Raw genomic sequence first — 23,072 nt, 5'->3', positions numbered from 1 at the left:
TGTTAAGCACCATTGTACTTTGATGCATTCTGTGTCACCAGAACAGAGATTTTTAAAATACAATTCTATTTCATTTAAACCTATGGTAAATGAATGGAGTACTACAAAAAGGGTTAAAGAATCCCAAATCCACAGTAGTTAATAAACACTCTTTGGGGTTTTGTTTATTTCTAACGGGTGGAGAATTAATTTGTCATGTTCCCCGGGGGTGCCAAGCTCCAATTAACACCCCACGTGTGGTTAGTACATTTGTAATGGGTTGGCTGTGTAGCAGTATGATAGAAAGAGGCTCAGGCCTCGACACTTACTGTTGCTGGGTCCACAGTTTCTGGATCTCGCGTTAATCCAGGAGTAGACTCAAGGACCTAGAGAGTTCATTAGGTGCTTAGTGAAGACAGGAACATCACCCATGGCCATTCTCTATTTGGAAGAGATCCAAAAAAGTCTTTTGATTAGATTACATCTAAGGATGCAGTCCTGGGTTATTAGCCAATAGGTAGGACTGTTTAAAAAAAGCACTTTTGAAAATTCAAAACAGCCCAAATTCTTAAGCTATAAAATGTATGAGATTCACACCTACATAAAATGGTATCTGCTAGTTTCATCCAACTTTTGTTCAATTTACTCAACAATCAGATTACAATAGGCTCTGTCATGAGGCAGTCAATCTGTAAAACCACATTCTGACTTTTTTTTTTTATCCTATTTTCATACCAGAATATAGTCAGGTACTATTCAAAGAAATGTTTTGATTGAGTTCTAGTTTGGGATTATTTTAATGATTTTGACTAAGGTTGCTGAAAGGATAGAATTTCAATTTTCAATTAGCGCTATATTAATGTAATAAAAGCCAAGCTTCTTTGCCAATTGCAAGATTATTTCAGTCATTGTTAATGTCCCCTATCCTTTGTATTTAACATGGCAATGCTAGTAACTTGGAGTGAATTTAAAATGATGGGGAAATAACTGTAAATGTAGAAAAGTGAGATATTAATAAAATAAAGTAAAATGCTGAGAAAGAACTGAGAGGGTACAATGATATAAGCGACGTGTTAATAAAGAGAATTATGCCAAGTGCAATAATTACCAGTCATCCCATGGTACAATTCACCTTTAGTATTAATTGCATTTCAGTCCTTTTTTTTTTTTTCCAGAAGTGTGGGAACAGGAGTGGCAAATTATGCTGCTTAATCACTCATTTATAAATGTTTCATTTCATTTAATATAGTAAAATACATATAACCTTACTTTAGACAAAAGTCTGGAATTATAGTGGGTGTGCCAAAAGGCAATTTTCACAAAAACGAATTACTCTTTGAACAATTGCATTTTACTTAATTTATTATGTCAATCCATCAGTGCCTTAGATGATCATACCTATCGAACAGCATTTTTTTTCCTTTTCTGTATCCCATGCTCCTTTCTACCACCATTGCCCATTCTGGTCCTGTCGTAAATGATCGGCTTAGGGATATTTTATTTCAACTGGAAACCGTATTTTGAGTGAATTCTCTGACAGGAAGCAATAAGAATAGAAACTCTCTTTCTGGTCATCTGCTGGAGTGCATAGTTCTATTTTTAGGAGACTGGAAAAGACATTGCTGTAGCTATCATTGGTCACTGTGAAGAATGCGGGCAAGTAACAGGGCAGCAAGAGAAAAGACTAAGAAAGCTAACAGGGAGACTGAAAGTAGACAAGCTTTTTCCTCCAATAAGATCATGAAATGATTTTGCCTCACTTATAACGTTAATGAAACAAGTGGTCACTTTTGTTATTATTTGTGTGTGTGTGTGTGTCTTTAAAAAGAAAGACATACATGAAACTTTTCTGTTTAAAAGCACTTATTACAAAAAGGAATAGAATACTAACAAGGCATCCAATAAGATCTTTTATTGAATAATGAAAGAAGGATGGTATCAATATTTTTTTTATCTGGTCAAGAAATTTCTCTCTGAGAGTCTTTTGGTGCCTAGAGTTCTAATGGGCTTATGACTACTAATGGCTTTTTAATCTCATCGTCTGTAATGTTAGAGTTTTAAATCTATTTACTTCAATTTCCTGACATGCATCAGAGACAAAGAGGGTATTTACTGGCTTTGTGGGCTTTGTGTTACATTTTTTATTACATTAGAATGTGCCCAGACTTTTGCATCAGCAACTCAACTGGAAGGTTTTGGCGGAAGAAAAACACAAGTCATCAAATATACAGTTTCAGAACTATCATTGTAATCGATATAAAGCTTTATGTTAGACTCACACTATGTGAGTGCTTTTGTGTACCTGGAAACTTTTGGCAATGTTGCTAGCTTGTGAATGGGCCAGATGAAACAAACATGGTTCTCCTATACTTAATTCACATCAGATTATACTTACATTCACTTCTGCTCTTTATTTCATAATCCTTTATGGTTCAAGCTCTTGCTTTGTTTTGACATGGATTGTATCCTGTATCTATAGCTAATATATATTTTTTATTTCCTCCTAGTAGAGTGGATACAGAGGAGGATCACTTGGGTCATCTTGGACAATTCACTGAGGTTTTCTTGTTTTGATGTTCCTCAGAAATAAACCGAAAGATTACAGTATTATCTTACCTGGAAGCTTTTTAAAAGTAGACCACTACCCAAAATTACTTTGTAAATGTCCACATATCAGGGAGAACCAAAGCACGTCTACCCTGGAAAAAAAAAAAAAATAGAGAGGTAAATCAAACAAAAGTATCATAAATATCAAATAATAGTATATGGCATTGAAAATTCCATTCTTTCAGGGGAGCCTGGAGGCCTTGGTCAGTTAAACGTCCAATTTCAGCTCAGGTCATGATTTCATGGTTTATGAGTTCGAGTCCTGTGTCGGGCTCTGTGCTAACAGCTCAGAGCCTGGAGCCCGCTTTAGCTTCTCTCTCTCTCTCTCTGCCCCTCCCTGACTCATGCTCTGTTTTTCTCTCTGTCTCAAAAATAAATAAAAACATTAAAAAATTTAAAAAATCCCATTCTTTCAATTCTGTTCTCCATCATCCTCTCACAAAAATGGCACTTTGAAAGAACTCTTTGAATATGCCTCATTTATTTTAAAAACATCTGGAAAAAAAGTCTGCTTTTCACAGACAAAAATAGATACAAGATAAGCTAAAATTAAATATAAAAAATTAAATATATATTCAAATATTAACCTACTTATTCGGCCAGTTATCACTGCCTGATTTTGTCCTTCTTTACTCTTTGACCACACTTTGTTTGTGCTCCTGTTATGATGCCTAAAAGATAATTAAAAATTATTGTATATTATATCATCAAATCCTATGATTTACATTTTTTTTTACAAACTTGGAGCTAACAATAGTGCCTGGCATAGAGTAGAGTCTTAATTATTATAGTTGAACTAAATGACTAACTCATGAACTCAAATCTATTTAAGATTAGAAAATATTTTTTAATGTTTATTCTTTATTTTTTGAGAGACAAAGAGAGACAGAGTGTGAGCAGGGGAGGGGCAGAGAGAGAGAGGGAGACACAGAATCTGAAGCAGGCTCCAGGCTCTAAGCTGTCAGCACAGAGCCCGACTCGGGGCTTGAACCCCCGAGAACCGTGAAATCATGACCCGAGACAAAGTCAGACGCTTAACCAACTGGGCCACCCAGGCGCCCCTATTTCAGATATAAATGATCAAGAGTAAAGTCATGATATATTTAGTATTTCGATAAGCCAATAAATGTATTTGTGAAAACTTTTTAACACCAGTTACTGAAAACATGCAACGTTGCACGGAGATTCTTACTTCATTTTATATAGAGAGAAAAAACGTATGTTACTTTATTAACGTGAATTGAATTAATTTTTTTCTGAAGACTTAAATTATTGACGTGATTTAGATATATTTTGTACATATGGCTCTTAGCACAATTTTAGCATGTTCATGGGAAGCATTTCCTAAGATGCAATCACCTCAGGTATATTCGTCAGGATGGGCTAGAATATGATGCAACTGCCCTGAAATCTCAATGGCTCACAACAAAATTTTATTTTTCACTCAACGTCTGACACAGTTCACTTTATTCTCCAGAATAGTATTCCAGTGTGCAGTGACTTAGTGGCCTACTTGCTGCTCCTGCTGAGTCATTCCATGCCAACAGGTGGCCACCAGAATAAGTATAGAAAGGGAAGAGAGAGCTGGAGAGTTGCAAGGGATGTTTATATTGTCAAAATCTAGAAGAGGTACACATCATTGTCTTTCAAAATTCGCTTACCAGAACTAGTCCAAGGCCCTGCTCAATTACGAGGGGGTTAAGGAATGTGGGCAGACACATGGGTGTTCGTGGACATTAAATGTTTTTGCCACAGGAGAGAATAATGAGACTAACCCATCCAAGAAGATTGGATAATGAGACCACTAATGAGACTAGTCTATCCTGTGACGTTACTTGGAAAGGACGTTGGAAAGGAAGATTCTAATAAGCTGTGAAATTTTAATAGAAAGTGAAGAGATACTAGCATTTTACAGGCCAGCCTAGATTTTACCTTAAAAAAAAAATAAAGATGACTTTTAAAATATTCTTCAAGGTAAAGGGACACAGCCAACAATAGTCTTGCTAAGCATACTAGTAATGACAAGTATATTATTTATAGTACATTGTTCTGTAGATGCGTAGGTCCGAGTCTTAATTCCACTACTTCTCAGTTGTGATTTCGAATAAGATACTTAACTTCTCTGTAAATCAGCATCTTCATCTATAATTGTAAAAATTACACAGACCTGTCTAATAGCTTTGTGGAGCAATGGTGAGGATTAAAGGAAGTGATATTTGTAGAAACCTTACATTAGTGCCAGGCACATAAAAATAATAAATTAGTGTTTGTCAAATAACTAGAAACATTTGAAAACCACTTTATTGATTTTCTTGGCATATTCTAAGTAGTTTTGAGAAAACATTCTAAAGATTCAGAGAATAAAAAACAGCCTAGAAGATAAGAAAATAAAGTATTAGAAAAATACATATTAATGGCTGGCTGTCCTATCTCTCCTCTTTTCCTATTCTGCTACCACCAATCCTTTCTTCACTCTGTGTGTGTGTGTGTGTGTGTGTGTGTGTGTGTGCATGTGTGTGCAAATAGCAGACCTAGCTTAGGCTGAGTTTATTCAGATTAGTCATAAATTGAGAGACTCTAGAAAAGGGAACCATGCATAGATACTGAGATATAAAATGAAATAAAAATAAACAAAATAACAAAATAAGGAAACATTAATAATTTGCAACACATTAAGAATTATTAAGGGAGGGATGCCTGGGTGGCTCAGTCGGTTGAGAATCTGACTTTGGCAGGTAATGATCTCACAGCTGGTGAGTTTGAGCCCCGTGTCAGGCTCTGGGCTGACAGCTCAGAGCCTGAAACCTCCTTTCGATTCTTTGTCTCCCTCTCTCTCTCTGCCCTCCCCCTCTCGCATTCTGTCTCTCTCCCTCAAAAATAAATGTTTAAAAAAAAAGAATTATTAAGGGAAACATAGTAGACTCTAAGAAAAATATCTTTCCATTCTCTCGAAAAAATTAAGGTCAAAATACCTGTGGGAAAAAAATTGAAAGAGAGATATAGGTATTTTTAAAAGAAAAGATAAAGCAGAAGAGTAAGTTGAAAACTTAGACAAGTTGAGGAAACAAAATGAACTTGCATATTAAAGCTATTATAGAAGTAGCAATGGGAAAATGCTGAACAGAGTTAGTAACAGCAAAATCTGTAGAAAACCACACTAAACATAAGTAAAACTGAAAGTGATAAAACAGAACAGGATAGCTAGATAATTCAAAGAATATTTAATGCACAATTAGCATTCCCTAAAAAGAGAAAAACTCAAAGGTATCAATTGGAGACAAATACTTAAAATAATTCAAGGCCTGAATCTGTAGTTAGTTCTTTTTAAACATGTACTGTTATGACATCTTGTCTTAATGTTATCATTGTATTCCGAGTAAGGTTTATTTATGTTAATACTCTCTTTATGTCCTTTCTTTTGACATGAATTAAATGGTCTCCTTGTTTAGACTGTAGACATGTGTATTTACCTCAGTTTTGGAGGCCGTGTTTCTAATTGTTCAAGTATTTACTTGAATAAATGTAAATTGTAAACTGATATCTATTTCTAGATTTTCCAATTTTTAGGTGCTAATCTATCCCACTGGGAATAAGAAGAGAATTCGAATAAACTACATAGTGAGAGATGCCTCTACAATACAGAGATTCCTAAGGACTGAAAAGAAAATGATGAACAACAGAACAAAAGCTTATGACAAAAGTAGACAAAAAAAAAAAAAGAAAAAGGAGGATGTTAATAAACTAACAGTCCTACAAATGACAGTTACAAACTCTAAACTAAATAAAACAAAAACATAACCCCCTCCCTCCCTCCAAAGAAATCAGGCTGTTTTTAGGAAGAAAATTCTTTGAGGTCATCTGTACTAGTGGCTTGTCCATTAGTGAGTCCTTACCCTGATGGCTACCATAGTTTCAGTGGTAGTAGCTCAGGGTGGGTCTGATTCTCCCAATAAATAAACATGACCTTTCTAGCATCACAACAAAGAACTCCAGGGCAACCAGAGACACCAAATATGAACAAGGAACCCCAGTAAAGAAAGCTCCAGAAAGGGAACACTAATTCTTTGTATAAATTCAATCTCTGGCTAACTCCGGAGCCATGCCAAGATATGCTAAAACTAAAAGTAGCTCCTATGAAGACAAAGCACTCAACTGAGACATTGCCCCCTGCAGGCTTGGTCAAGGCTATAGTCCAAGTGGGATCAAGTTAACTGGTTGCTGAGATTTAAAAAAATAAATACATAAAAAGAAAAAAAATCAACAGATCTCAGAAGAATGTCATTAAATCACAACTATATACAATATTAATATTCACACTATTCATATGAAATGAAAATTACTAAGTTTAAGAAGAGCAGAAGAAAACGTGACCCATTCTCACGAGAAAGGACTGTTAACGAGCACAGCAACCCCATGGTAACTACATACAGGACTGTCAGACAATGACTGAAGAGTAGCTATTAGAATTGGCCTTAGGGAAGTAAAAGAAGATACTCGAGATAAATGAAAATATATAAATCAGCATAAAGAAATACAAACATAAAAAGGATGAAAATGAATTTTTAGAAGTAAAAAAAAAATACGGTATCTGAAGTCAAACACTCACTCATTGGTTTAAGAGCAAAATATAGATAACAGGAGACTCGGTAAACATGAAGAAAGATCAGTAGAAATTATCCAACCAGAAGGAGATGCAAAACCTTTCACAAAATGAATAATAACCCATGAACCTGTGGAATAATATCAGCATCTGACATACAGGTCATCAGCATTCCATAAGGAAAGGAGAATGAGAATGGGGCAGAGAAAAACTTCTTGAAAACCTAATGGCCCCAAACATGCCGAATCTGGTGAAATACATAAATATAAATGTATACATTTACAATTTCAAGAAGCACAGAGAACTCCAAACAGGATAAATTCAGAGAATAATGCATAGGCATATACTAGTAAAAATTTTTTTAAAGAAGAAAGGCAAAGAGGGCTCCTGGAGGGCTCAGTCCATTAAGCATCTGACTCTTGAATTTGGCTCAGGTCATGATCCCACAGGGTGGCGCCTGCCTAAGGATCTCTCTCTCACGCGTGCGCATGCACACGCGCTCTCTCTCTCTCTCTCTCTCTCTCTCCCCTCCATGCCCCTCCCCCCCAGCTCACTCTCTCTCTCTCTCTCTCTCATAAAAAAAAATAATAAAACAAATGTTTTTAAAAAGAAAGGCAAAGAATAAATCTTAAGTAGCCAATGAAATGTCTCATATTACATATAGGGCAATGTTTATTTGAATTATAATGAGCTTCTCTTCTGAAATTACAAAGGCCAGAAGACACAAGCAAGATTTTGAAAATGAAGACAGAAAAGATAGTACAGAATTTATAAACAACTTCCCACTTTATTAAAAGAAGAAAGTCAAATGACAAGATTAGGCAGCTTGAATAGACAACCAAGAAATACATACTTAGGGCAAATAAACATATTAAGATATATTCAACATTACTATTTATCAGGGAAATGAACATGAAAATCATAATGAGATACTCCTAACCCATTAAAGTGGCTAAAATTAAAAAGAGTGGCTAACGAGTGTGGCTAAAATGGGGAGAAACTGAAATGATCATATACTACTTTGTAACCCCTTTACTCAAAGATTATAAGGTTTAGAGAAGATCAAATATCAGAAATCTGCTTGTGTCTAATAACCAAAAATGACATATAAATATACACACCAAACTAGCAGAACATGTAAGGGAGAAACTTACAGAGATACAATGTTAGAACATTTTAGCTCATTTCTTTAGACCACAAAAGTACAGAAAAATGTTGAGATATATATTTACACACACACACACACACAATATCATATGTAATATAATATATATACAGATAATAGGATATATCTGATATATGCAGATAGCATACCCTGGATGAAGATAATGTAAACGACTTACATAGTTCAAATCTAAGATTGCCTAAACAGAAGTGTAAGCATATGCTACTAGAATTCATTCTACTCTCAATCCAGCTTTCCCATTTCCAGAAATTCCCTACAAGTCATTCTTTACTGTTATTAACATAAATATGCATGCCTTCTCCAGCCCACAACACTCCACTCCTACCTAAACTCTGGAGATTCTGAAAATATCTCCCTCTAGACTTTCTAAAACAGCAGTTTATTAGAAGGGGCATAGTTAATAATTAACCCAGAAATATGATTAGTGAGAAATGACAAATACTAAACTTGCCAATTCTCTATTAATAATTAATCATTTAAAATATCCGTTGCTATTACTTCAGAACTTTCTCATACATCTCATTTACATGAGTGAGAAATGGAATTTGGGAAAGAAGTGATTTGGCAATTTTTCTTCCATCATTTTTTATTTGCTTTTTTATTGGGACTGATTATCCAGTGGGGATAGAAATCATTTTCTTCCTCAGCACTCCCACATTAGTCTTCCATACCTATTTTAGCACAGTGGCTAAAATACCAAGCTGTGGAACAAAAGAGACCTCGGTTTCAGTGTGAGATGCATTCTCTTTTAAACTTTCGGACTTGAACAAAGAGCAATTACCTTCTATCTCCCTCATCTGTGAAAGTGAAATCTTACCATGGCCCTTGGAATATATAGGAGAAGCTGAGTAAGTGGTAGTCAATGTTATCATTGACCACCCTAATAGTTAGCAAAAAAAGATTCACCTCAGGTCCCAGTCTGTTTGACACAATTAACATCAACAATCCTAAATACAACAAGGGAAACATTCTATATTCTACCATACACATGCCTATTCCCTCCCAATCTACTACCAGTGCTAACTCTTATGACTCAAAGTGTTTGTTTCCTAATAGCTATTTAAATGCAATTATTCTGTCTTGTTGAGTTTCTGCCATAATGTAAGATTTTAGGTCCAATGCTTTACTGCAATAATACACTGGGATAACCTCCCTAAACAAAGAAGATAAAGCAATAATGAAGGGTTACAACAGAACTGATCTGGGAACTTAAGATCAACCCTGATACCACTGGGTACGTCTGAGACAAACTTTAACGAACATGTCTCTGAAGAAACCTGATACATGTTTAAAATAAATTTATTAGTTTGTTCTCAAAAGTCAGCTTCAAAACATAACAGCAAAAGAAGTATGGTTTTTACCCAAGAAAGAAGTAGAAAGTTCCTGATGAAATGATAACCTGTTAATTTGCACATGTAAATATTTTCACCAATTCTTATTAAACATGGCCTACTTTTGTCTCTTCCTATTAAAACGTCCAAAAACAAAATAATCGGAATTACTGTAAACAGTGTGTTGGGAAATCTGTAAAAACTCTGTGGAGATTATAACAAAAGTTCATCACTGCCCCTAGCATCCCTTTGTGATTCTTTTGAGGTAATATGATTTTGTTGTTGTTTATTTTTTTTATTATTTATTTATTTTTGAGAGAGAGAGAGAGAGAGACAGAGAGAGACAGAGACAGAGACAGAGAGAAAGAGTGCAAGCAGGGGAGGACCAGAGAGAGGGAGACACTGAATCTGAAGCAGGCTCAAGGCTCTGAAGTATCAGCACAGAGCCCCAACACGGGGCTCAAACTCACGAACCACAAGATCATGACCTGAGTGGAAGGTGAACGCTAACCGACTGAGGCACCCATGTGCCCCGAGGTATTATGTTTTTAAGTATTGCCTTCTTTTAACCAACCCAACAGTGAGACATTTAGTGCAATTCTCTGGATGGATTTTATAGCTTTTCAGAGATTCCTACCTCCTGTTTCTGTTAGAAATACTCTGTTATCTTTGCACAACAATTTTCTGAAGGCCTATCTGGCATATTGTTAGATAAGAAATGCCAAGGTGTAACTGATCTGGCCTTGTAGTCCTCTGGCTGAGCTACAAGATAACTCTCACACAGTTTTGTGAGTTGGTCAATAAATTCTCTGTTGAAAGTTAAGGGCAAGTATGTTGAAGTGTTCTTGAAAATGATTTACCATATTCTGGTTCCTCTTACAATAATTTGGAGAATATGAATCAAAGACACTTCTATGGTTTGTAAAATAACACAGAGTTTTAAATTGAAATTCGAAAGAGTAAGATAAAGCATTCCCTTAGAAAAGAGTGCACAGATAGTGGTAACATCTAATTAACCACTGGGCAGGGCAGCAAAGTATCTTTATTTTTTGAAACTTATTTGGGTATTTCTGAACATCGACCACATGTCACTCTTCCCAGCTCTTGCAGAGATGGTGGAAAATACGAGAGATAAAGCCTCTCCTATCAAGAAGTTTACATTCAATTGATAAATCCCATGGAGTTGGAAATAACTTTCCATTTTAATATACCAATGTCCAGAATTCTGCAGAGGACCTTTTTTTCTTTTGGTGTCGTGTCTGAATAGATGGGAGTGGAAACATTTACAACAATGAAGCTATCATAAAATACTTGTTTCTAAGACTTTTTCAGCATTCAGTCTTGAAACATCCATTTAATCTTTCATCTCCTAAGACAAGAAGGAAAAAAAAGTGTGTTGTTGGTTTTACTTTTGTGGACTATATTAAAGTATTGTGAAGCATTCAGAGTGGGATTCTTTTAAGCTTATTGAGGCTAAATAACAAGTCAGCCATTTAGTATTCAGAGACAAAAAAAAGATGATTGAGGTCATATCAGATTAAACGCCAACAATGAGCAGTTTTCATCTGGTGGGGCATACTTATAAAAGGCAGGCTAGTTTTATCAATATCATTTTTCTACTTCATTGGCTTTTTTAGCCTGGAGACTGCGGAGGGGGATCACAGATCTCTTCACCTTAGTCCACTTCTATCAAGCTGTGAGGAAAATGGCAAGAAACTTTATTAAGCCCTAAAGGGCAACCATGAATAGATCCACTCCCTTTCCTGCCTTACCCTCTAGAACTTCCTAGCAATGCTTGATGTGCATTCAAGAAAAGCATGCACTTTAACAGAAACGTTCCCTCAATTTCCTTCCATTTTATCTCTAGGAATTGTGTAAATACTTCTTTGAATTTAGTGGGAAAGAAGTGGGGTTTGCCTCTAATCAGAGTCAACTAAATAAGGCAATATTTAATAGAGAGGATCATCTAGCTTATATTACCTGGATCCACCATGGGGCCAGATCTGCAGAGAAATTTGATGCTTGGGACACAAAAACATTACAGCAAACTACTTAACTTTCTCAGAGTAGCAGAGTGGAGTGGAAAATCCTCATGTGTGTCCAGCAAAATTCCCCAACCCTTTCTTACTCCATACGATTCAGATAGCCTAAGCATCCCTATGGTAATTCAATTTAAAAATATATTAGACACTTTTTTTTATGCCAGCTTTATTGAGAAACAATTGACATACATCACTTATAAGTTTAAGGTGTATGGTATGATGCTTTGATTTACATATAGTGTGGAATGATTACCACCATAGGTTCAGCTATCATTTACCTTCACATATACATACAATAAAAATTTTTAAAAAGGAAAAGGGAAAAAAATCCCCTTGTGATGATAACTCATAGGATTTACTCTCTTAACAACTTTTAAGTATCACACAACAGTATTAGCTTTACCCATCATGTCAAATATTTTATCCCTACTTATTTGTACTTATTTGTCTTATAACTGCAAGTTTGCTCCTTTAACCACCTTCCTCGAATCTTCAACTACAAGTCTGATCTTGTTTACCATGAGGTCATGAGGTTTTATTTGTGCTTCAAACTTTTTTTTTTTTTTAATGTTTATTTATTTTTGAAAGAAAGGCAGACAGAGCACGAGCAGGGGAGGGCATAGAGACGGGGAGACACAGAATCTGAGGCAGGTTCCAGGCTCTGAGCTGTCAGCACAGAGTCTGATGCGGGGCCCGGACTCATGAACCATGAGACCGTGACCTGAGCCAAAGTCGGGCACTCAACAAACTGAGCCACACAGGTGCCCCTGTTTGTTTGTTCTTTAAAATTCCACATATAAGAGAGATCATTATTGTCATTCTCTAACTTATTTCACTTAGCGTAATGCCTACAAGGTCTAATATATTGCCACAAATGCTAAGATTCTCCCATTTTTATGGCTGAATAATATTCCACTGTCTGTGGTATACTATATATTACACACATATATGTTACATATGTATATATATGTATGGATGTGTGTATATATGTGTGTATATGTATATATATAATAAGTTATTTATCCACTTATCCATCAGCAGACACTTTACTTATTTCTGTCTTCTTGGCTATTATAAATAATGCTCCTGTAAACACGAGGGTACAGATATCTTTTTGAGTTAGTGTTTTCATTCGCTTTAGATCTATTCTTTTTTTGTTTTGTTTTGTTTTGTTTTGTTTTGTTTTTTTGTTTTTTTTTTGCTTCGGATCTATTCTTAAAAGCGGAATTGCTGGATGGATCATATGGTAGTTTTACTTTTAATTTTTTTTTGAAGATCTTCCATATTGTTTTCTATAGTGGCTATACCAACTTACGGTCCCCCCAGTAGGTGTACAATGGTTTATTTTTCCCCACATCCTCACCAACATTTGTTATCTCTTGTCTTCTTGATCGTGACCATTCAACAGGTATGAGTTACCTCATTGTGGCTTTAACTTGCATTTTGATTAGTGATGTTCATCATTTTTCATGTACTTGTTGACCTTGCATATATCTTCTTTGGAGAAATGTCTGTTCTGGTCCTTTGCCTATTTTTTTAATTAGTTTTTTTGTTTGTTTGTTTGTTTGTTTGTTTTTTGCTGTTGAGTTATATGAGTTCTTGACATATTTTGGATATTAACTCCTATGAGATATATGACTTGCAAATATTTTTCCCCATTCCATAGAAGAGAACCCAGCTTTATTGTTTGGGGACCCAAATCAGTCCAGAGTGTGCACCGAACTCCCTGGTCAAGTCAGGCCACTGATTTACTCATGCATGTTAGAGAAGCCACAGGCTGTGCTCACTGTTCAAGTGCCACCGTACGTAAGGTTGTTGTAGGCACTGTACAGCTTTCCATGTGCTCTGGTTAGGTTCTGTAGTCAACCTGAATTTACTGATGAGCAGGATTACAAATGATATTCCCTGCCCAAATGCAGCAGGAGAAGCACCTTTAAAGCTGGTAAAGCTCTTTGTCTGTTGTTTTCACTCAAGCCAACCTGTACCCCAAGTTCCCTGACTGAACAGGGCCACTGGCTTTGCTCTGCAAACTACTGGCTCTGTCTGCCCACCTCTTAGCTGTAGGGCTTCTGGACCACACAGCTTCAAGGAGTTGTCACTGGACATTCTAGTCATATGGGTTTGGAAGACACTCTCCAGAGTGAGTGAGGCTGTGTCTCAGCTCTCTTGCCTGGGTTAGTAGACCTCTCTGCGTGGTACTGTGCTGGCCTGGGGGAGGGGCAATGTGGTCAAGGAGTAGCCACTTCTCTAATCGTCCTAGTGCAGACTGTTTCCAGACTCTCCCTATGGTATAGGGAGTGCTTCATTTCACTATCAAGGACTCTCACAGCGGTGTCTTGTTTGAACAGTTAGCTCTTCTTGTGTGGGGGAGCAAAATCAGGAACAACCTAGGTCGCCATCTTGTTGATGTCACTGTAGTCTAACACTCTTAATGCTCAGTTTCATCATCTCCTCTTTCATACTGCTCAGTTGAACCTGTCTTAGACAATGAAACACATTTCTCAGATTCTGGTATACTTGTGTTTTTTTGTTTTCTTTTATGTTTTATTTTTTAAATTTCTTCAAGGCTGCATTGTGTAAAAAAAATATTCATCATTGTCATTTACTTTCATTCATCTCCTTTCATAACCATCCTTTTCCTTTAAAGAATACGTATCAGTGGCTTAGCATAAAAAGAGAAAATCCTTGATGGGGTTGTCTAGGTTTATATCATTAAGTGGAATCTGAAATGAGTTTCTTGAGGTAGTAAAACATTGATCCACCTGCTATAAAAATTCTTCTGTGAGGACAAGTAAGAATCAGAAATCTCAACCGGCAACTGCAGTGCTGAGCACTAATATTAATAATACATTGATGTTTGCCTAGGAACTCATCAGCTATTACACTTTTTAAAATAGTAATTATATCATTCCCCTACGTAGCCACAATTCCCTGCTCAGTTTTTTTTTTTTTTTCCCCCTAGAATGGCATTAGAAAGAAAGTTCCCCTGGTTTAAAGCTTCTATTTGATATAGTAGTTGACAGCACTTTGGGAGAAACAAGGCATCTTTAAAGTTTCAGTATCTTCTCAGTCTTTCTTGGCTTCCCCTGCCCCTTGGCTACTAAAAATATGAAAGGCACTCAGCAAAATCAACTTGCAATTTCAAAGAATTTGGCTGTTTTCAAGCCTACTTTGTTCAAAATGAATTTAAATATCGTTCATCATTTGAAGAACTGAAATTTATACATTACAAATAACCTGAGGGCAGCCCCAGAGTTTCTGGAGTGCTGGGAGAATGGGGCAGCCAGGTGTGCAGGGAAGCTAGATGTAGCGCTTTGCCGAGGGCTGGGCCACTCTTAATTCAAAGCGTTCTGCAAGTGAGCAAAACTCAAAGCCACCAAATCAGCTTTCCGCTTCACACCACATTAAATATATTTTGTTTTCAATCTCTTGGTAATTATAAGGCAACACACACTTCTGAAATACGTGGTGCATTTATCAATTCTTCAACCACAGAAAGAAAATTCTATGTTGTGTACAGTATATCCAAGGCAGGAGAGATTAGAATGAAAATCAACAAAATTCATTGGCTCCTGCAATAATGTAAAGGAGAACCAACACCAAGGGAATGGAGAGGAGTCCAAGTCCTACGTCATGGCATTCTGTCCTTAGACTTGCCTAATATAAAATGTGCCTATCATGGGAACTAGAGATTTTTTATGTTATGAGTCTGAGATGAAGCTTGGGAACCTGTTTAATGAATACTCCAGATAATTTTTATCCCCAGGAGAATTTGAGGGAATGCTAAGGTAGAGGGTATGTAATTAGGGTTGCCTATGAGGAAACTCAGATAGGGCCTTTGCTAAGGAGCTACAGGGGTATGCCGAGGGGCACCCAGATAGGAAGAAACCTCCTTCTGATAACATATTGCATGATCTAAGCATCATTAAGAGATCAAGTGAGTTGGATATGGATGGATTTATTCAGTTGCTTGCAAAAGTGGATGATTACAGTAGAAAAGGTAGCAAAGAAACAAGCAGACACATACGTCTTGAGATATAACAATGAGTTAAAGCATAGCACAGGATGGCCCGTCTTTTGGCATCATTTCTTTCTCATGTTAAGACCATATATGATATTTTCTTAACGATGTAGGCAACTACAACAAGAGGGATACAATTTCTGTGTTACTAAAACAAATGATCATTTAATAGTAATTTAAAATATATCACTTTTTTATGTTAATTAATCTCCATTTTGATGATAGGGTTATAAATACAGAACACAAACATTTATATTTCCTATAAAAACTGTTAGTAAGGCCCCCAATTTAAAATTTATATTTCTAGAGGGTTCTCTCCCATTCTGGAAAAGTTTCACATTTAAAAGTAAATAAATCTGTGTGATACAGATATTTGCTTTTTTTCCCCCTTGTCTCTTTTTTTTAATGTTTGGGTTTTTTTGGTTTGTTTGTTTGTTTATTTATTTATTGAGAGACAGACAGACAGAGTGAAGCTGGGGAGGCACAGAGAGAGAGGGAGACAGAATCCAAAGCAGGCTCCAGGCTCTGAGCTGTCAGAACAGAGCCCGACGTGGGGCTCGAACCCACAAACCGTGGGATCATGACCAGAGCCAAAGTCGATGCTTAACTGACTGAGCCACCCAGGTGCCCCTTACCCGCCTTGTCTTAGAGGCCTATTTCGTCTGATTTGGCAGGATATGTAAAAACTTGGATCTTGTCACATTTTTGAGCTGTCTGTTTAGGAAAGTCTTCTTTGGGCCCATGCTGTCCCATTGTATTTGGAATGCTAGCCTATCTTACTACTTTCTTTTCTTGATGATGCTGAAAATTCCTTTATCTCTGGGAGGAAGTGCGCTTGATAGGTTGATGTTGAAGCCTCAAAGCTACCAGCACTGACAGGAACAGGTTTTGGGAAAGGCTCTGTATCTTTTCATTTTCTCCAGGGCTATTACTCCAGTCTCTATTAATACCAAATAAATTTATTTAATTTAGTGTAGCACATTAAAGAAAAAACAAATCAAATGAAGAAAAAGACACTGTTTTCTGCTTTAGATAAAGACAATTTTCAGGATTCAATGTTTAAATTCAGAGTTTCATTCTTCACAAGGGAATATTCTTTGGGACATCATGGGTGGACCTTTCTGGGTCTAACCTCAGGCCCCTGTACTCAGCTGCTTCCGTTGCAGGAGAGCCCTTCTTCACAGGACCCCTCATTCTTAAAACCTCACTTCTTTGATTGAGGTCTCTTATTCTCTGAATCACTCCTGTTTCTTATATATGTTTCCCCAATTTGTTGGTTTCATTTTTGTTTTTTATTAAATCAAAGGGATTCCTATACATTACGTTTAAGGGAAGATATTAGTTCTCAAGAACTATGTAGTGTCTACCCAATTGAAGATATATGTATATATCTTGGACATCTTTTGCATTTGGAAACAATCCATTATGCTTAAGATTATTGTTTAATTGCTTAAGTGATTTCCATTGCAGTCTGCCCGACTAAAAATGGAGCCATTCTATTTCCTTGCTCAACTCTATTCCATCATGCAATTCTACTTTATAATTTTTATAAGGAGTCTTTAAAATCTCCATTTCAGGAAATGCTTGATTAAAGACAAAAATTACTTTAAAATACACCATTATTACATAAACCACTATCCTTATGGGGTGCCTGGGTGGCTCAGTCGGTTGAGCGTCCGACTCTTGGTTTTGGCTCAGGTCATGACCTCATGGTTCGTATGAGCCCCGTGTCAGACTCTGCGCAAGCAGTGTGGACCCTGCTTGGGATTCTCTTTCTCTCCCTCGCTTTCTGCTCCTTCAATGCTGGTGCTGTCTCTGTTTCTCTCAAAATATATAAATATTTTTTTTTAAATGGAGGAAGAGGGGCACCTAGGTGGCTCAGTCGGTTGAGCATCCAACTTCGGTTCAGGTCATGGTCTCATGGTTCATGGGTTTGAGCCCCGAGTCGGGTTCTGTGCTGACAGCTCAGAGCCTGGAGCCTGTTTCAGGTTCTGTGTCTCCCTCTCTCTGCCCCTCCCTTACTCACGCTCTGTCTCTCTCTGTCTCAAAAACAAATAAACATTTAAAAAAATTTTAAAAATGGAGGAAGAGATGGTAGATATGCAGATAAACACGAAGTTTTATTTTTCACCATTTTCACCTCCAATTTTGGATCCCCCTTCATTCCTGGGGTTTAAACAATGATATTGACTTTCTGATTATCTTTCCGTACTTTTAAATAGATGTTTATGTTGTTCACTGGCCATAGATTAAAGTGGGTTCATTAATTTATTACTGAGTTGGTCATAGCTTTGTAACAAATATAACTGTTCAAATTTTGTCACTTTCAGAGGATTCATTCATATAGAGCTACGTCTGAAAACAATGTATCATTGGAGGAAAGACAAATGATTTATCCATTGGATACCCCCACTGATCCTCATCCTGCAATGATCCAATGCCTCTGCACATCTAGACTATGTGACACTGGTCCTCTAGGACCACTGAGGTATGTAGAGTCTCTCTTTGCAAATCAAGTTCAGTTAGCATTCAGGAATCCAAGTAGGGGCTTGGAGGCATTGGTTTTACACATCACGTATAACCCTTGTTCTTTAATGATGGTGTGTAACCTTGATTACATGAAATAAAATTTATTAAATATGACAGGACAGGTTTGGCCTTAGTCTCACAGTCAATTGGTCGAATGCTAGCAGTAGCCTTATTGAACCAATGCACACAACTACATTACCATGAAAATAGGGTACTTCAATAAAAGTATTTGGTTCTGAATTGTAAGAGTTGAAAATTGTTAAAAATGTTTCATTTCAGTTTTTAAAAATAGAACTTTTTAAATTAAGTAATTTAAGAGGAAAAGGAAAGGGCTTACTCATATGCCCATCAGAAAAGAGATCATTAAAAATATTACCAATAATTTGAAGATGACAACCATAATAAAGTTTTCTTCTTCAGTATATTTCATCTTGAGTAAGTAATTCCTGTTCCTCTGGATCTTAGATAAAGCAATTTGCTTTCATAAAGTATATCTGCTTCTAATCTAAAACAAGTTCTGGAAGTTCTGATCTAGATACCCGATGTTATCTCAAAGCTGTTGAACCAATGTCTGCTCAGATCCCTACACCAATGCCTCTCTCTCTCTCTCTCTCTCTCTCTGTTTAATGAACCATGATTTATTTTTCACTTTTTTCTTTTGTTTTTTTAGTGTGATAAATAAAACAAATAACGTGAAATCTATGATAAAAAATATTTTAAGTGACCCGTACATTACTGTTAACTATAATTATAGTGTTGTACTGATCTCTAGAACTTATCCATCTTGTAACTGAAACTTTCTATCCATTAAATAGTGATTCTTCATTTCTTCCTCGCCCCATTCCCTGGCAACCACCATTCTACTTCCTGCTTCTATGGGTTTGGCTTCATTAGATATCTCAGATAAGTAGAACCATGTAGCATTTTTCCTTCTGTGATTGACTTATTTCACACAGCATAATGTCTTATCTATGCTGCTACATATGATAGGAGGTCTTTTTTTTTTTTTTTAATTAGGATAGTATTCCATTGTATATGTATACCACATTTTCTTTACCCATTCATTTGTCAATGGACATTTAAAATAAAACCACCATATGACCCAAAAATTCACGTCTGAGTATTATCCAAAAGTACTGAAATCAGGATATCAAAAAGGTGATTCTCTACAACATGAATGTCTAGAATTACCTAGTACAGTAATTTACATAAGGATCTGGGACTGATCTTTATTGAAGGTCAGTTTCTGCTTCATAACTTACAAAGAACTTTTAGGCAAACACAGTAAATATGAGAAAAAAAGTATGAACTATTTTGTTGGTAAAACGGAATGTGGTTGTGGTTACCTTATAATAACTAATAACGGGGACAATTCGAATGGAGAACAATTACTTACTGGGGTACAATAAATAGTATTTTTTAAATACTTGATTAATTTTTCCTCCTTTGAAGATAAACAAATCTTTTGGAAAGTGAGGGCATAGACATTTTCCAGAGTTGTTCTATAATGTGCACACCTTTAAAATATATCTACTATTAGGGGCATCTGGGTGGCTCAGTCGGTTAAGCATCGGACTTCAGCTCATGTCATGATCTCACAGTTCATGAGTTCAAGCCCCATGTTGGGTTCTGTGCGGACAGCTCAGAGCCTGGAGCCTGCTCTGATTCCATGTCTCCCTCTCTCTCTCTCTCTGCCCCTCCCCCACTTATATTCTGTCTCTCTCAAAAAATAAACATTACAAGAAATTAAAATGTATTTATATTAATAACACTTTGCCTAACCGGAAAGAGATGTCACCTACTATAAATTATCCTATTCCTAGATTGCTTATGAATTTAAATGTGAGAAATACTGTGAGGTGATCATTGCTAGTGTGTGAAAATAGACATTTCTCTGCTGATCCTCACAATATTGCGCTGGCTATGAGAGATTCCATTACAGAGAATAACATACACCAGCAGTTATGTTAGAATGCAATTCTTGTATCTCTTCAGCAGTGGATAAAAAATATATATATCTAAAGAGGTTTAAGTGAATTCATTTCATTTTATTTATTAATTTGAAATCCTATCTTTTCCTCATATTATTTCATAATAAGGAGCATGACAGATGAAAGTGTTACATATGATTCCATTATTCTCTATAGTAAACATCTCATCAGATGGTCTACCTGGCATCTCAATCCCCTAAAACCTCCTTCCTTTCCCACCATTCACGTCGCCATGATGAAAAAGGACATATTCTTGATATAGCTACAGCCAGCTATATTTGATTGGTTCCAGTTTTTGATTTCGGTGTTTGCTGAGGCCATGAAGGTTTTCTATCCATGGTCACACAGCCATTAAGTAGAAGAACCAGCTCTAAAGCACCAGTGTTCTCATTCCTTTTTTAACTATCCTGTCAGGTAAACTCCGAGAAGGTGGAGATGTTTGGCTTGCCTGTTCAAACATTCTATACCCAGTTAATGGAACACCAATGATGTCCAATAAATAGTATTTTAATAAACGGAAACCTCTAACATATTCTATTCATATTACTAACCAAAATTAAGCTTATCCATCTAGTCAAGGAGTTGGGAGTAGCAATACAAGCTATGCAATAGATACGTGGCGATTTTCTTTGCGTAAAGATGCAAAACCATCCAGTTTAACCCATTGTACTCATAATTAGTAGGCATATTTTGGACAAAAGAGATAACTGTATGCATGCTTATTCCACATGTAAAGTAGTTTTGGTGTACTTTCTAAACCCTATTTTAATGTAATAATCTCTAAGAATGAGGACATGTAAATAAATACTTGTTCTGACATTTAATGGATGATGAACAAATGTCATCTTATTGCTACTTGCACATATATACTTTATAAGAACATGGACTTCTTAATCCAGTTTGGCATTTCTTACTACTATTTCCTAACCTAATATGCTTTTATTGCATGAGTGTTGATGAGTCAATTACTGGTCTTTGTAATTATAAACTATCACAAAATAGAAAGAATAGCATAAAAGCATGCATAATTTCTATATTTTACTTCTATATGAACATGACTACTATATTTTTATCACAATTTAGGTAAACTGTACCATGCACTAATTTCAAATGAGTACTAATAATGTCTCTAAAAATGAAAAGACAAGAATGGCAGAGGCAAAAGTGATTGCCAACCAACACATGTGAAAACCTGAAAAAAAGAAAGCCTCTCCCTATTTCGTTGTCTTTATTGAAAGAAAAATGTTGAGATTTCTCCCAAAAAGAACAGTAATATGGAGAAAGTAAAAGAGATCCAAGAAAGACACTAGACCTGTCTACTAGAAGAGGCTATGAATAGCCTGAAAGAGTTACAGAAGCCGAGAGGTCCTGCCCAAGAGCAGGTGACACTATCCAGGATGTGCGAGAGCAAGTGAAGTTCTCAACAACAAAAATGGATGGCTCAAGAGTAAGTGAAGCAGCTGAAAGGCATCCAGAAAATCCATCATCAGGAAATTCTGATTCCATTCTAATGACCATAGTTCAGAAGCAGGACTCAAGTCGCTCAGTGTCACTGAACAAGAATGAGGCCGTGTTTTAGTACCAGATATAGGATACCAAGATTAGAATCCATTAAGGAAAACTGGAGAGTGAAGTGTTGGTAAAAATGAAGGAAAATCCCACTGAGAAGAGATAGGGTACAAAGTTGAAAAAAAAAGGGGTGGGGTGCGGGGAGGGTGATGCTGCAAAGAGGCAGTCTGAAACTCTTTAAACTTTTCTACTTCTGGTCAGGATGGCTCCTACATAGGTATCAAATGGTCACAATATGAGAGGTACAAAAAGAACATCAGCTATGGATCCAGGATCAGTATCTTACCAATTTTCCTCAAATAGACAAGTTAGCGGTGGGTGGTAAGGCAGTCAAGACAAAAATGAAGTAATTTAGCACACATATTTATTGTTAAGCATGTGAATTTTAATTTTGACTCTGTCCCTCCTTAACTGTTTACTCTTAAATCACTTAACTTGAATATGAAATAGACATACTTCATTTATAAAATAAGGATAATAAGACTATCATAACTTTGAAGACGAAGCTGAGTTATATAATGTATATAAATAACCCTTTACCACAGTATAAACAAGCAGTTGCCTATAACTAGCCACATTAGCATATGTGTACTTACTGAAAGGTAATAACCACTTAGGCCTACACAAAAATTCATAAAAATTATAAACTAAATAGTAGACTTCACCAGACTCTAAAGTTAGCTAAGAACCTGCTACAGAATTGTGAATTGGAAAAATTAAATGTGAATCTTTTTAGGAGATGTAAACTAAGTTGAAGTTTTGTGGGTTTTTTTTGTTTTTTTTGTTTTGTTTTGTTTTTTTATGTATTTTGTTCCTGCCATAACCTATATACATGTTAACTGTTACAGCAAATACATTCTTCATCCCTGGTAATAGAAGGCTTTAAATTTCAGGCATACAATTTTTAAAAGTAAATGTCTGTCTCAAGACAATACATTATAAAGGTTATTTTTTTTCATGATTACTCATTACAATTGGCTTTTTGAACATTTGGTAAACTTTTCTCTATGGTTAGTGGTTTTTCTGTATCTTTCAGGTGTTTCTAAGTCAAGATAATAAGAAAGAGTGGTTCCGCAATGCCCATATAAATTTAGGTTAATAGCATCATGGAGACGATGTGGATATAAGATCCATCTTCAAACTGAATATGACCTTGCAATTCTCATATCTGTACTATGGCAGGGTCTCTGTGGCAGGTTAGCCAGGTTCTGCCACAA

General features: G+C 36.2%; 1 long non-coding RNA gene across 1 annotated transcript in view; it reads right to left on the bottom strand.

The window, feature by feature from the left end:
- Positions 1-244: 244 nt before the first annotated feature.
- The window catches only part of LOC125916285 (uncharacterized), a 46,338-nt gene continuing 23,510 nt past the window's right edge, over positions 245-23,072 (bottom strand). Inside the window, exons 2-3 of the long non-coding RNA XR_007455866.1 lie at positions 2,596-2,678; positions 245-420 (exon numbers count right to left, since the gene is read on the bottom strand). This is a non-coding gene — a long non-coding RNA (uncharacterized LOC125916285). The remainder of the gene's footprint in view (positions 421-2,595; positions 2,679-23,072) is intronic.

The sequence above is a fragment of the Panthera uncia genome, chromosome D4 (assembly GCF_023721935.1).
Source record: "Panthera uncia isolate 11264 chromosome D4, Puncia_PCG_1.0, whole genome shotgun sequence".
Taxonomy (NCBI): Eukaryota; Metazoa; Chordata; class Mammalia; order Carnivora; family Felidae; genus Panthera; species Panthera uncia.
The sequence above is the reverse complement of the archived record's forward strand: the minus strand, read 5'-3'. Positions and strand labels throughout refer to the sequence as shown.